Below are 13655 nucleotides of genomic sequence, written 5' to 3'. Positions count from 1 at the left end.
GTCCTTCAGTGCAGATGTTTCCACCCTTCCAGCCCAAATGTACCTGCAAAGCTGACCTCAGTAACCCCAGACACAACATGGGCCTTCTGCCCAACAAGAATGATACCTACCAGAGAGGAGAGAGCTACTCCTGCTATGCCAGGAGCCCTTCAGGCTGGTCTTCCCTTCTGGTTGCTGAGATGTGGCACCAGGCAATCTCTTGGGCTGGTGGCCCTCGGGCGTGGGAACTCCTCAAGGGAAAGCCAAGTTTGGATGCTGGTCTGCCATGGTTTGCATTGTTGTTCCCCAAAGTCTCCCCATGGATATGTATTTTGTAGAATCTCAGAATCATAAAGATTAGAAACCACTGAGATCATCTTGTCCAACTATCAACCCAGCACCACCATACCCACTAACCATGTCCCTCGGTGCCATATCCACATATTTCTCAAATACCTCCAGGGATGGTGACTCCACCACCTCCCTGGGCAGCCTGTTCCAATGCCTCACCACTCTTACTGAGAAGAGTTTTCTCCTAATATACAATCTGATATTTAGGAGAGTTGTGTGAAGATTTGAGTTGACAGACACAGGAACGCCACATCTTTTCTGGGACTCACTGCCCCACATCTTGTGTAAGTGCACCTGTGGACATCAACATCTAAAATCAATCCTGTCTTAACATCTGGGGAAAAAAAAAACAAATCAACTCTTTTCAGCCAAGCAGACCAGCATCTCTTGCAATCACCATCTGCAAATGGTACTTGAAGACTCCAAATATAGCCACGGGTAAGTGCAGTCTCACTGTTTTCCTGGCTGCAACTCATCCCTGGGGAGCTGCCTGTTGTGAAGTACCACTGTTGTGGCTCTGACACCTTGGGACCCTACAGATCTTCTTCACTTGGAAGATGACTCAAGAAATAGATGACAAATCAGTCACTGCCTTCCTGATACCTTTGAGATGTGCTGGGATAAACGTGCTCCAGCAGTAGCCATCAGGCACGTGGGTTTCTGGATGCTCAGAGCAGAGCAAAGCACACTGTAAGAGTGATGGCTCCTCCCCAGGGTACCATCCAAGAACAACAGGTGGGATTTCCTCTCCCAGGACAACAGAGGAGTCCTGTGGCCCCTCAGTTGACAGAGAGGAGACATAATCCTGGTGTGTGGGTACAAGGCCTGAAGAAGGGCTGATTGAAACAGCCGACTCCCCCTAGCATGGAAGGAGAGGTGCTGGGAGACAACACTGTGTCCTGGTAGTCTGGGAGGAGAGGTGGCTGGGCCTGAGAGAAGGAAGGAAAACTATAGCAAGTAACATTTGCAGGCCAACAGATGCCTGTCCATATTTCCTTCTAAGACATATGGAGAACATGACTTGTTGGAAAGTGTTTTTCATCAAGAAAGAGGAGTTTTATCACAAAAAAACAATAGCATGCATACAGCTGGGATCCCTCTGGGAGCTGTGTGGTGTTTGGTGCCCTGAGCTCCGCATCCAGTGAGTCTAAGGAATGGGTTCTTTCCAGCAAAAACATTCAGTCGCTAATTCCAAACTCTGTAGTTTCTTGTCTCATCTGCTCCAGGTCTGAAGAGCCAGATAGTTGGATTACAGACATTTTTCTTGACCTAAAGATACACAGAAATATCATTACAGCTTTACCCACGGTACTGAGTCCAGCTCCTGAATCCACACAGGACCACCCCAAAATAAAACTCTGTCTGAGAGCAGTAGCCTCCTTGGGAGGAACTGTAGGAAGCCATGAGGCTTCCCATCAGCCTCCTCTGCTCTGGGATGAATGAACCCAGGGATCTCAGCTGTTCCTTATGTGCTTTGCTTTTCCTTCTAGACCCTTCACCCTCTTTGTAGCCCTTCCAATTTGGGATATTCCAATTCTGTGATTCTACCATCAGATCTCTCCTTGACTATTTTCTCATTCAGTATGAGAATAAGCAGCTTTAGGGCACAGCTCTTCATGCAAATCTCAGTATGGGACAAAGGAAAACAGATGAATCATGCACACGCAGAAGTGACTGCCTCCTGCCATTGACTTTAAGACAGCATAGTTATATTCTTATCTAAACTTAGATGAGCTGAATCCCCATTCCCAGCATGTTTAACTGACTCAAATAACTCTCAAAGTCTTTCTTTTACCTCATCTACTTTGTCTTCTAGCTATAAAAGTGTCATCCAGAAGGACCTAGACAGGCTTGAGAAGTGTGATCAAGTGAACTGAATAAGGTTCAACAGGACCAAGTGCAAAGTGTTGCACTTGGGTTGGGGCAGACTCAGATATATACACAGACTGGGAGAAGAACTCCTTGAGAGCAGCCCTGCCAGGAAGAGCTTGGGGGTCCTGGGAGATGAAAAGCTTAACATGAGGGACACCAGAGAGAAATCAACTTTTTATTTGGATAGACAGTGTTTGGAAAAAGGGCGATGGTTTTAAACTAAAGGAGGGGAGAATTAGACTAGATGTCAGAGGAAAAAACGTCACTGATAGGATGGGAAGGCACTGCCAGAGGCTGCCAAGAACCTGTGGATGTTCTATTTCTGGAGGTGTCCAAGGCCAGGTTGGATGGGTCTCTAGGCAGCCTGATCTGGTGGGTGGCAGCCCTGACAACGGCAAGGGTTTAGAGCTAGACAATCTTTGAGATCCTTCTGAATTCAAGACATTCTATGACTCTGTGATTCTTTGATTCTACAATCCCATGATTCTACAATGATATGATTTGGTGGGGAAGAGACAAGAAAGGGCTCCCATTCTGTGGGGAGAAAGACTGACAGCTGCAGAAATGCTCACATCAACTCCCTCACCAGACACTGCTCAGGGCTCAGAAGCATGACTGAAAGAAAAAAGAAATGGTGGCTGATGGACATCCATGGGGCCAGATCCAGAGAGGAGGAGAGCCAAGAAGCAGCAGGACCATGAAAGCTATGGAAAGCCAGGGTATCATCAGCCACAATGAAGGAAGAGATCCACTGCACAACAGCCCTGAAACCTGCACTTTAGAAGATAAAATGAAGATTTATGTCTAAAAAGGCTAAATCGCCTCAGAAGAATGAGGGGAAAATTTTGTTTAATTTTGAAAACCTGAGCAATTTTTTTCCAGTGGAAATGTGAAATACTTTGGACTGTAGGATGTTCCGTGGTTTTTCTGTGCACACTTGAGTTTCAGTAAAACTGGAGAAGTTTTAATTAAGGAGATGAATTAAATTAGCTCAGCCATGGGTGTATAGCTTGGATGTGTGCAGGTAGATCATGCAGAGCCCAGAAGTGGGATTACAAGGACAGAGCGGCCCCAAGCACACAGTGCACCATCCCAAGAGCTTTCATTCAGACTTGCTGCTCTCCAGGGCTCTCCTTAAGTTATGAAGTAAAAAAAATAAAGAATGGTCCACATCAAATCCTCAGCCCTGGAGCAAAACAGGAGAAGCTCACCCTGGCACCACACCACCGTGCACCCAACTCCACGGGCTGGGAGGGATGTATGTCCCCACTCCTGCCAGCATCTCAGCTTGAGCACAGCTTGCTGTCATTTGACTCATCTTCAGGCAGTGCCTTGCTACCTATTGCTTTCACACTGTTCTGATATGTTTTGTCTTGCTTGTTTTGTCACTCATTAGAAATATGAAAGCTATTTTCATGATGTTAACAGCAAAATATGTGAAACAAATTTGAACCATGATGGTAAACTTTTGATCTTGATTTGTTTCCTAAGCAATGTGCCAATGCTACTTTACCAATAATAAACCTCCCTAATCAGTATTCTTCAACCTTTTGATATTTATCCTCAGCATATATCACCCACATTCCTAGAAAGAAAATAAACGCCACGAAATAGTGCAGGACGTATAAGGCTGACATCATATTAAATCTGGTTGTCTTGAGTGGAGTCCTGTATTTCTGTGAAAGAAGGTTCTTGCTTCCTGTTTTAGTTATTCCTGTTAATTTAAATGCATCAGGACTTTTTTTTTCTTTTTGAAGATGGAGATTTCTGTTAAGCAGCATTGGCCAGACTCCAGATTTCTTCTATTCATTTAGAGCTATAATAGTACTGAACACATAGCTGTGAGTGTGAAAGCAATGTTCACCCCTGCATTTTTGTTTCAGTTCAGTCCTCTTGTCCTTTTAGACAGCATAATAGAAGTGCTGCAGTAAGCAGGGTCAAGTAGGATATGCCAGTGAGAAATGTTAAACTGAGACTATAGGCTGCGATTATGGGCTCTAATGTGTGATGAATCCTTTTTAATCACATGATATGACCAAATGTCACCATTTATTATAAAATAAACAAAGTGTTCAGCTGCAGGAGGAATAGAATGGATGACAACTGCATTTTCAAATGCTTTGTTCAAGCAAGTCCTGTGTGATCTCTTTAGACAACTAGGAAAAACTGAAGTTTAATTTTCTAAGTGCAAGTCTTCCCAGCCAGTTTCAGCCAATTTCAGTTATCCCTCATCCTTGGGGATGAGGACGCAGTACTCATTATGACTCACATGAGGAGTCAGTTTCCACATCCATCTCTCAACTCAAGTTGGAAACTGACATTGATTAATAAGATAAAATATTTACTATGTATTTAATGAATTCAAGATATATATTGTTAAAAGTGTATTAAAAATGTGCCGTCCAATTCTGTTCCTAATTATTTTTACTTCTTGCTTTCTTGTCCTTTTCTTGCCAAAATGTAGAAAAAAACCTCTGAAAATACTGTCATCAATTTTGACGTCTCCAACTTTCCATCAAATCTTCTAGTTAAAAATATCACAAAGTATTTCTAGCATATGAGATGATCAAGAGGTACCTGACGAGACAGCAGAGACTGTCGAAGAATACTCAAAGAAGTGATAGGATGAGGAGATTCAATATAAGGAAGACTTTTTTTTACTATGAAGCTGATGAGGCACTGAAACAGCTTGCCCAGAGAAGCTGTGGATGCCCCATCCCTGGAAGTGCTCGAGGTCATTTTGGATGGGGCTTTGAGCTGTCTTATCTAGTGGAAGATGTTCCAGTCCATGGCAGGGGATTGGAACTAGGTGATCTTAGGTCTGTTCCAACCCAAACATTCCATGATTTTATGATGATGCACTGCTTATCTGGTAACCTCAAACCTTGACTGTCAAGCTTAGATATTACTAAAAAGAAACCTATCACTGGCAGGGTTCTGGAGACCAGCTGTAAACCAATTCTCATGACCCTATATTATCATTAGAACCTTGGAAACAGAACGTTCTTGGTTTTACAGACTTTAAACACATTTATTTAAACAAGTTGCAAAAATGTCTTCCTGACTTGGGGTATAAAATGTTTTGGAAAGATTATGAAATGTGAATTGTAAATTTGGATTAGGTAGGTCACAACAAAATGTTTTGTCAATGCAGTGACAAAATATAGCAGTATCTTCCTTTTCTAGAATAAAGGAGAACATCACCATTCCTACTCAGGACATTTCTGTTCCGTTTTTGGTTTTTGAAATAAAGCTCTGCTTACAATTGTCTGGCTTTGTTCCAAAGGATCTATGTGCTATAAGCATCACTGAAGTTTGCATTGCATGTCAGACTTTCACAGAATCACAGCATCACAGGACGGCTGAGGCTGGCAGAGACCTCTGGATCCCTCTGGCCCAAGCAGGGACACCCAGAGCAGAGTGCTCAGGGGCACATCCAGACAGCTTGGATCCCCAAGGAAGAGACCCCACAGCTTCTGGTCAGCTTGTGCCAATGCTTCCTCACCCACACAGCACAGCAGAAAGAGAGAAAGAAAAAGGAAGGGAAAAAGGAAGGAAGAAAGGGAGGGAGAGGGAAAGGGAGAGGAGAGGAGAGGAGAGGAGAGGAGAGGAGAGGAGAGGAGAGGAGAGGAGAGGAGAGGAGAGGAGAGGAGAGGAGAGGAGAGGAGAGGAGAGGAGAGGAGAGGAGAGGAGAGGAGAGGAGAGGAGAGGAGAGGAGAGGAGAGGAGAGGAGAGGAGAGGAGAGGAGAGGAGAGGAGAGGAGAGGAGAGGAGAGGAGAGGAGAGGAGAGGAGAGGAGAGGAGAGGAGAGGAGAGTTGCTCATTTGCAAATCATGGGGGCAGCAAAAGAGATTGAATGACTCAGCGAAGGTTGGATGGAAATGTGTGGCAAAGCTGAAATCTAAAACCGTGTCTCAGTTTTTCTCTGGTTTTGCAACCACAAAATCTGAATTCCTTGATGAAGAATGTCGCTGATGGTGATTACAACCAAATTATCTTTTAAATATGTATCTACAAAGTTTGTGTCTAATTAGCATCACACACACCAAAATTCACAGAGAAAATTATTACATCAGCTCTTCTGTTAACATATGAAATGTCTGAGCCCAAATAAATACTGTCTACCCTGGTCACAGAGAAGTGCTGATGTCTGTGTTGAACCAGGAATTCCTGGAGAAGACAGACATAGGCTTGACTGTATGTCAGAAAACTTTGTAGCCCTGACACTAGTTGGGTGACTGCAGCGGTGAAATGAGATTCATACGTCTGCTGGTATCACTTGCTTTTCCACACAGGCTTTTTTGTGATTTGAACTCCTTTCTACTATTATTTTAGACTCTGAATATCTGGCAACAGTCCAGAATGTCTGACACTTAAGGAACAAGACAAAGCACATAGGAGAAACTATAAAGGCAGCTGCAGACTGCTGTGTGGCCACAGCACTTCATCTTCTTGCCCAGTTTCTGCATTTCTTTCATAGAATCATAGAATTATAGAATGACAAGGTTGGAAAGGACCTACAATATCATCCAGTTCAACCATCCTCCCATCACCATTGCCACCACAAGCCACTAAACGGTATCTCACAGCTCCTCATCCAGATGCTTCTTGAGCACTGCCAGGGACAGCAACTCCACCACCTCCCTGGGCAGCCATTCCAGTGCCTGACCACTCTCTGAGAGAAAAAGTTTTTCCTTATGTCCAATCTAAACCTCCTCTGGTACAACTTGCCACCATTTCCTCAAGTCCTGTTTGTTGCCTGGCAGAAGAGGCCAAGCTCCTCCTCATCACAGTCTCCCTTCAGTAAGTTGTAGAGTGCAATGAGGTCTCCCCTGAGCTTCCTCCAGGCTAAACAATCCCAGCTCCCTGATTCGCTTCCCATAAAACTTGTGCTTCAGACCCCTCACCAGTTTCATTGCCCTTCTCTGGACACGTTCCAGGGCCTCAATGTCTTTCCTGTAGTGAGGAGCCCAAAACTGAACACAATACTCAAGATGCGGCCTCACCCGTGCTGAGTTATGGATGACAGAAACAGGAGTTAAAGACGTGGCAGTTAGATCAGAAACCTTTTCACACAGCTCTACTGGAAGGAAAGGGACATCAAGGTCAAAAAGAAAGAAATGCTACTGCGTGTTATCAGAAATCATGTCCATGGTTTCCCATATCCTGGAGCTGCCTGATTTACTGCTGAACTAGCACAATGTTAGACCATTGTAATATAGTGCTTCATCTAAATTATCAACATGGTGATTTTGTATGTTTTAAAAGAAAAATGTTAAAAGGAAATAAGCTAAAGGGAAGGTCAGTCAAGGAAAAGCATGCTGGAAAGGATTTAGTCTGGGACTGCAGCACAGTCTTAGAAGCACCAATTGCCAGCAACAGAAAACATCCCTAAGCAATTCAAAGTTCTTTCAGATCACAGCAACAGTTTGTACTTCAGTGGGTAATGATCACAGGATGTTGCCTTCCATCAAAGCTCCCAGGACAATTAAGGTTCAAGGCAGGGTGTTGCCCTCAGAAGCTGGAGGAAGAGAAATGTCAGAGGACAGCAGGCATTTAAGCTTGCTGCCTCCTCAAGAGAAGGGCTTTTTACATGTGATCGCAAACCCAGACACTCCCTGGGAAACCTGTAAAGACTGACCTGATTATTGAACATTGGCTCACCAGCCCCAGGACCTTCCTGCCCACCTCATCCCTGGTGTTTTTACAAAAGAATTTACCATGAGAAAACATGGGAGAAATAAAGAGTTTGCCACGCACTGGAGAACTGGAGGGCTTTCTCAATAGAATGATGCTTAGCCTCTCACTTGGGGAAACCCACTGAGCCCCTGGTGTGAGCCCTTCCCCTGGAAGATGTGGATGTCTCATCAATGGAAGTGTGGAAGTTTGAGTTGGGATCTGAGCAATAATATCTATTATTTGTTTCACCTAAGACAGAATTGCTCTATTTTATGATATCTTCGTGGAAGTAAATACTCTGTAAGCCTTATTCACACAAGTGCACTGATGCTGATGTGTAACTAAGTACAAGATGCCACAGGTAGCCTGAGATAATTTTTCTAATGACATTGCCTGCTTTGCCTCTAACAGATTTGGACATGTATTTCACAACCTGCATGAGGGTAATAGTAGTTAAATCAGAAATGTTCAGTAAGACTGAAGTAAAATGATTAAATACAACAACATCCTATTTTTATCTGCTGGGATTGTTTTTCTGCCTTCTGCTCAAAATAAAGCTGACATCAGAAACTTCTTTTCTGGAAAGTAACCACAGTGTAACTTCCCAGCCTTGTGTGCTGACAGCCAATTTGTCACTGTTTCTGCACCTCTCTTTGTCATAGTTCTCAGTACCTTTACAGCTCTCAGTCTTTGCATCATCAGCTCTTACATCTCAAAGTATCTCTTAGTATTCTAATATCTTTCATACTGACCTGTAGTTGCAGCACACATATGTCATACGTGTGCAGCATCTAGAGCAAGTCCATTCTAGGAGAAAACATCTCCAATTCCGTCTGTGTGGCACAGCATCAAGGAAACATGACCTTTTAGCACAAGAATCCAATATCTAATTTCCTAAAAAGACAAAGAAAGCATTGCTCTCTTTTTATAAACTGTTTTCCCTTCAGCTTGCCGTAGAACCCGAATGTTACAGTTTTTAGAAAACAGCAGTTTGGTAATGCTAAAATTCTCTCCTTCAACAGATCAGAGGCACCCTCTTGCCTCCTCGCTAGTCCCCAATACTTTCAGATGGAGTCTCAGATGTGGGTGTACTGAAGGAGAAAGTGTGAAACACTGAGTGCATTCTCAGGCCTTGACCTCACTGCTAGCACCGTCAGCAAGTTGCCTCTTGTGACAGTGGCTTTTGGTGTGTAAACATCTGCACAGGATGGGAAGATTGAGAGCTGAGCACTGCTTCTGTCACTGCAGGCTGGATGGAGTCATGTCCACAGCATGGCAGCTTCTTCCTGATGCCAGAGCCAGCACAGGCCTCCAAGGCCTCGCACACAGCCAAGCCTACTTGCTCTCTGCTTCCTGAGATCTGCCAAAGCAGACTGTTATCTATGACTGCCTTCCAAATGGCACTACAAAAATAATTGTCTTGACATTGACATTGTGCAGAAGAAATCCCATAATATGCTTCCAATGTCACATCTCAAGACAAGACCATAAGCTCTTCTTACCTTTGTTAGCTGTCCCAGTTTCATGAAGACTTTGCACTTGGGTTTAGCCAAAGACACAATGCTTTCTCAAGAATAAAATCTCACTGCTTGGAAGAGCCCACAAAGTGCAATGTCTCAAAACCTAGGAAGTCTCTTGTCCAGCACACAGAAAACCAGTGAACACAGGTAATTAGTAATATACTAATTTGCCTTCTCATGGTGGACAAAACAAGCCTGCAGGTGTAGGGTTTGCCTCTCTCGGGTCATTTCCTGACACATTTCTCTTTACATCCCCATCTGTAATGTTTCAGTGCAGCCGTATGACGTGTTGAGCATAGAAGCACTAAAATACTGGGGAAACGTTTTGGAAAAAAGTTAGTACAAAAGTAAGTTACTGCCTGTAGTTCACAATGAGTGAGTACCAGCGTTTGCCTGCTGTGTTGATCAGTCTTGGCAGGAGGTCAGTTGTAGGAAAGGTTACTCCAGCCATCTGGCGTTCATCAGGATGTTGGGCTGACATACACAGTTTGCAATTTGTCACATTTCTGAAATGAATTTAGAAGTACAGAAAAAACTTTGATCAAGCTAACAAATCAGACAGATTTTTAAAACTCCATGTATGTTTTTTGGCTTGGTGTCCTGCATTTTGCTGTTGTTCTTCCAAACAAACCAGCCAAGCTTGCAGGACTACAAGGCATGAAGCTGATTATGTTTCTCAGGCCCACTTCACTGTGCCATTCACGCCTATCTCCGAGCAGTGCAGTGATAACACAGTGTTGTATACAAAAGTGAAAATAGTTGCTTGGCAACTAGGCTACATTTTAGACTTAACCCTTTAGTTCTACTCTTCAGGGTTACCCATGCCTAATATGTACTTAAGGACCATCCACGAATTACAGTTTTCACATCTATAGACTGAGTTTTATCTTATTTTCTTACCTGCAAAATTCAGACATCAGCCTGAAAAGCAAAGCTCCAAAAATTCAGCTGTCTACTGTTGGCAGAAGAGCAGGCAGCTAGCCACAGTGCCTGGTGGCAATACAGAAGATAGGTCTCTGCAGTACTGAGGAGAAAAAATCCAGATGAGGAGCCCAGCTGGGACTCTCTGTGGCAAAAAGTTATTCTTCTTGGTAGCTGTAAACATAACTGAGTTCCCTTTGCAAATCACAGATTTTAATCTGTTGTTTTTCTAGTACAAATAGTTTGTAACTAACGCGTGGATACATTCTGCAAGCAGATTCTTTTTGCTCCAGGGAGGTGTTAAGATCCCAGCTTTCATGCTCCAAAACCAGCTGCTCCAGAGGGCAGATGTAAAAAGATCCATCACACAGATAGCAGAAAATCCAACCAGAGACTGTTGTACAGGATCTCTGTGTGACTGGGCTCCTTCTGAAGGCAGATAAACATCCTGAAGTGAGCAGATTCCAGTGTGTGGGCAAATGTCAACACTGTTGACTGAAGCAGAGTATGGAGATGCCTGAAAGCATTAAATGGAATAACCTGGGGACCAGAACCAGGGTAAGAGTCCAACCAAAGACTTGGGTCTTGATAGAACATTTAATTCAAGGAGTATTTCTGAGCTATGAAGAAGGTAAAATATAATTTCAACTTGCCATGTTTGGGTGGTTCTAGGCAACCTAATAGAGAAAAATTATTTTATTTTACAGGCAGAGTTTGTCCTTGGAAGTTGTCCCAGAATCACTAATCAGTTTTCTATGCCGATATCTCCTCTTTGTGTGAGTTTATCTGTCAGATAATGAATTTGCATGGGCCTGTTTAATTTTTCATGATCAACTTTACATTGTAACCTTTCAACTTTTAATCTTTTAAGCTATCTTTGAGTCTGTCTCAGGAAATCACCTTCAAAACTGCTTACAATTAAGCTAAGGAAATGTTCGCAGTAGAGTTAAGCAAAATAGGCACATTTGCATGAGAGTTGGTTTCAGAAAAATGCTGAATGGTACCTGATCCTAAATGAAAAGGATTTCTCACTTTTATAAGTAAGTTGTATTTAGGTGTTGGTGAGTAGATTTAAAATAAGAGATTTTTAGAGCACGTAGATGATTTGTAAGGACAAATTAACACTGACTTTCACTACAGCCAGCAATCCTTCTTCATCCTGTAAATTGCTTGCTGAACTTTTCCGCATCTCAGGTCTGTGGGAGAAGTTGTTTAACCTTTGTTACAGGGATGATGCTGCCAACCCACCCTGGCGAGAGAGCCCCAGGAACTGGCACAGTGCACCTGTCTGTTAGGTAGCTATGATATTCATGATGTATAGGCACCAGTAGTGGTATAAAGAGTCCTTTCTGAAGCTTAAATACATCCCTCTGCTGGCCCCAAGAAACTTGAGAAAACTATCTCTGGTGGGAAACTCTCAGGATTTGGTTTTCTTTCTATTCCGTGCACCCTGATTGCATCTGGGTGGTGCACAAAACTGTAGGGATTGTGGGCTGCCTGTTGTCAGGGGATGTCATGGCTCAACAATGCCTAGAGAGGTTGTGGAATCTCCTTCTCTGGAGATATTCAAAACCCACCTTGGTGTCTTCCCTTCCCTGTAGACACTCAAGTTCAAGCTAGACCAAGCTCTGAGCTTTATGATCTAGCTTTAAATGTCACTGTTCATTGTTGGGAAAATGGAATAAATAATGATTAAAAGTCCCTTCCAACTCAAATGACTATATACTTGTATGATTCTATGGAATAATTTCAGCTGGAGGAAGACAAGAACAAGACACTCCACACATTCTATGTGTTAGAAATACTGACCTAATACCATTCTTAGCAGTCACAGACCCATGGTTTGGGCAAAGTCCAGCTGTAAATTTGCATAGACATAATTCAATGGAAAATGGCATCCAGATGGTACCGGTGAGTGACAAACATGATGGAAGCATTTAGTAGGCAAAAGTTTTGGATAGCAAAGGGTATGAACTATCTATCCAGAACTGAGAAACATCTTCAAAATGAAGTCAGACAAAGGGCAGTTCTATCTTAGAAATTCCTCTGGAAATGTGTGATAGCCTCAAGGAGATGACAGCTACATTCTCAAGAAGTTCCCCCACACCCATTGTCTGTAAGAGAACAGAGAGACAGTAAGAAAAAGGACCAACAAAACAAAACAAAAGTTGCAAGAGAATTTTGATGACTCATTGAAACTACACATGGAAGACTATTAGCAAGGTAAGCAGGGGATAAGGAGAAGACAAAGAACTTCAGAAAGACAAGAGGGCAAATTTTCAAGAAGGCTGGTTGTATCATTCTCAGAGGTTGAGTATAAATGTGAAGCACTGGCTCTGAGGCAGCAGAAGTCATAAAAAACACTTTGGCACCAGTTTTGGTGAATTAGTGGTAAGGAAGGAAAACAGAGTAGAGCAAAGGAAGAGTGGGATGGAAACAAGGATTACTGGCATGAAATCTGAAGGTGGAGAAACAGTGGCAGACACCTAATAGAGACCAAGGGGTTTTCCATTGTTTTTTTTATAAGCTAGAGCAGAAGCTCACTGTGTAAGGAAAGAACCTGGGGACAGGCAAGAGGAGTAAAAAGAAAAGTGAGCTGAAATGACATACCAGTGGCTGAGGAAGAATAAGAAGTTGGACATGAGAAGATAGGGAGCCACTGCAACAAATGGCAATATTAGAAGGAGAGAGCAGAAGACTAAATTCTACACCATTAACTTCACTGTAAAGCAGAGGTAGAAAATTGCAAGGCAAAACTGCTGGACATCTCAAAGATGAAACTGCCCTTTGGTCAACATAGCCTCAGAATGGTGGAACAGACCCAAAAGTTAATAAATTGAAAGAAGGGGGATGGGGGTGGCAGGGGTTTGGTGGGATCAAGAAGAAAAGCACTGTAAGAAAAGGTCATCTAAGACCTCCTCATCTTCCTCTGTACACTGCCTGCCCCATCAGTACAATAGCAAAGTTGTCAGGGATGGACCTGACTGAATCATAATCAGCTCTTCAACCAGACCTGTATCTCTGTCTCTGACAACTGTGAAAACAGGACATTTGATCACCACACACTGGTAATAAACCCAATTGGAAACAGGGCAGCGTGAGAAAACAGGCCATGAGCAGTAGAGAAGATATTACTCTGACAGTTCTTGCTAGGAACAGATCAAATAACTTCAAATCCAGTCCTAGCAACCAGTGAGGCAGCCCGTGGAATAGTGCAACACAGTTTCATGGTTCTCAGATCAAGAGGGATGTGGGGAAATTTGAGAGGATCCAATCATGACAGTCAGGGGCCTGGAGCCCGAAGGGAGGATGTAGGAGATGGACTCTTTCAGTC

This window comes from Excalfactoria chinensis, chromosome 1 (genome assembly GCF_039878825.1).
Source record: "Excalfactoria chinensis isolate bCotChi1 chromosome 1, bCotChi1.hap2, whole genome shotgun sequence".
Taxonomy (NCBI): domain Eukaryota; kingdom Metazoa; phylum Chordata; class Aves; order Galliformes; family Phasianidae; genus Excalfactoria; species Excalfactoria chinensis.
Note: the sequence above shows the minus strand (reverse complement) of the source record.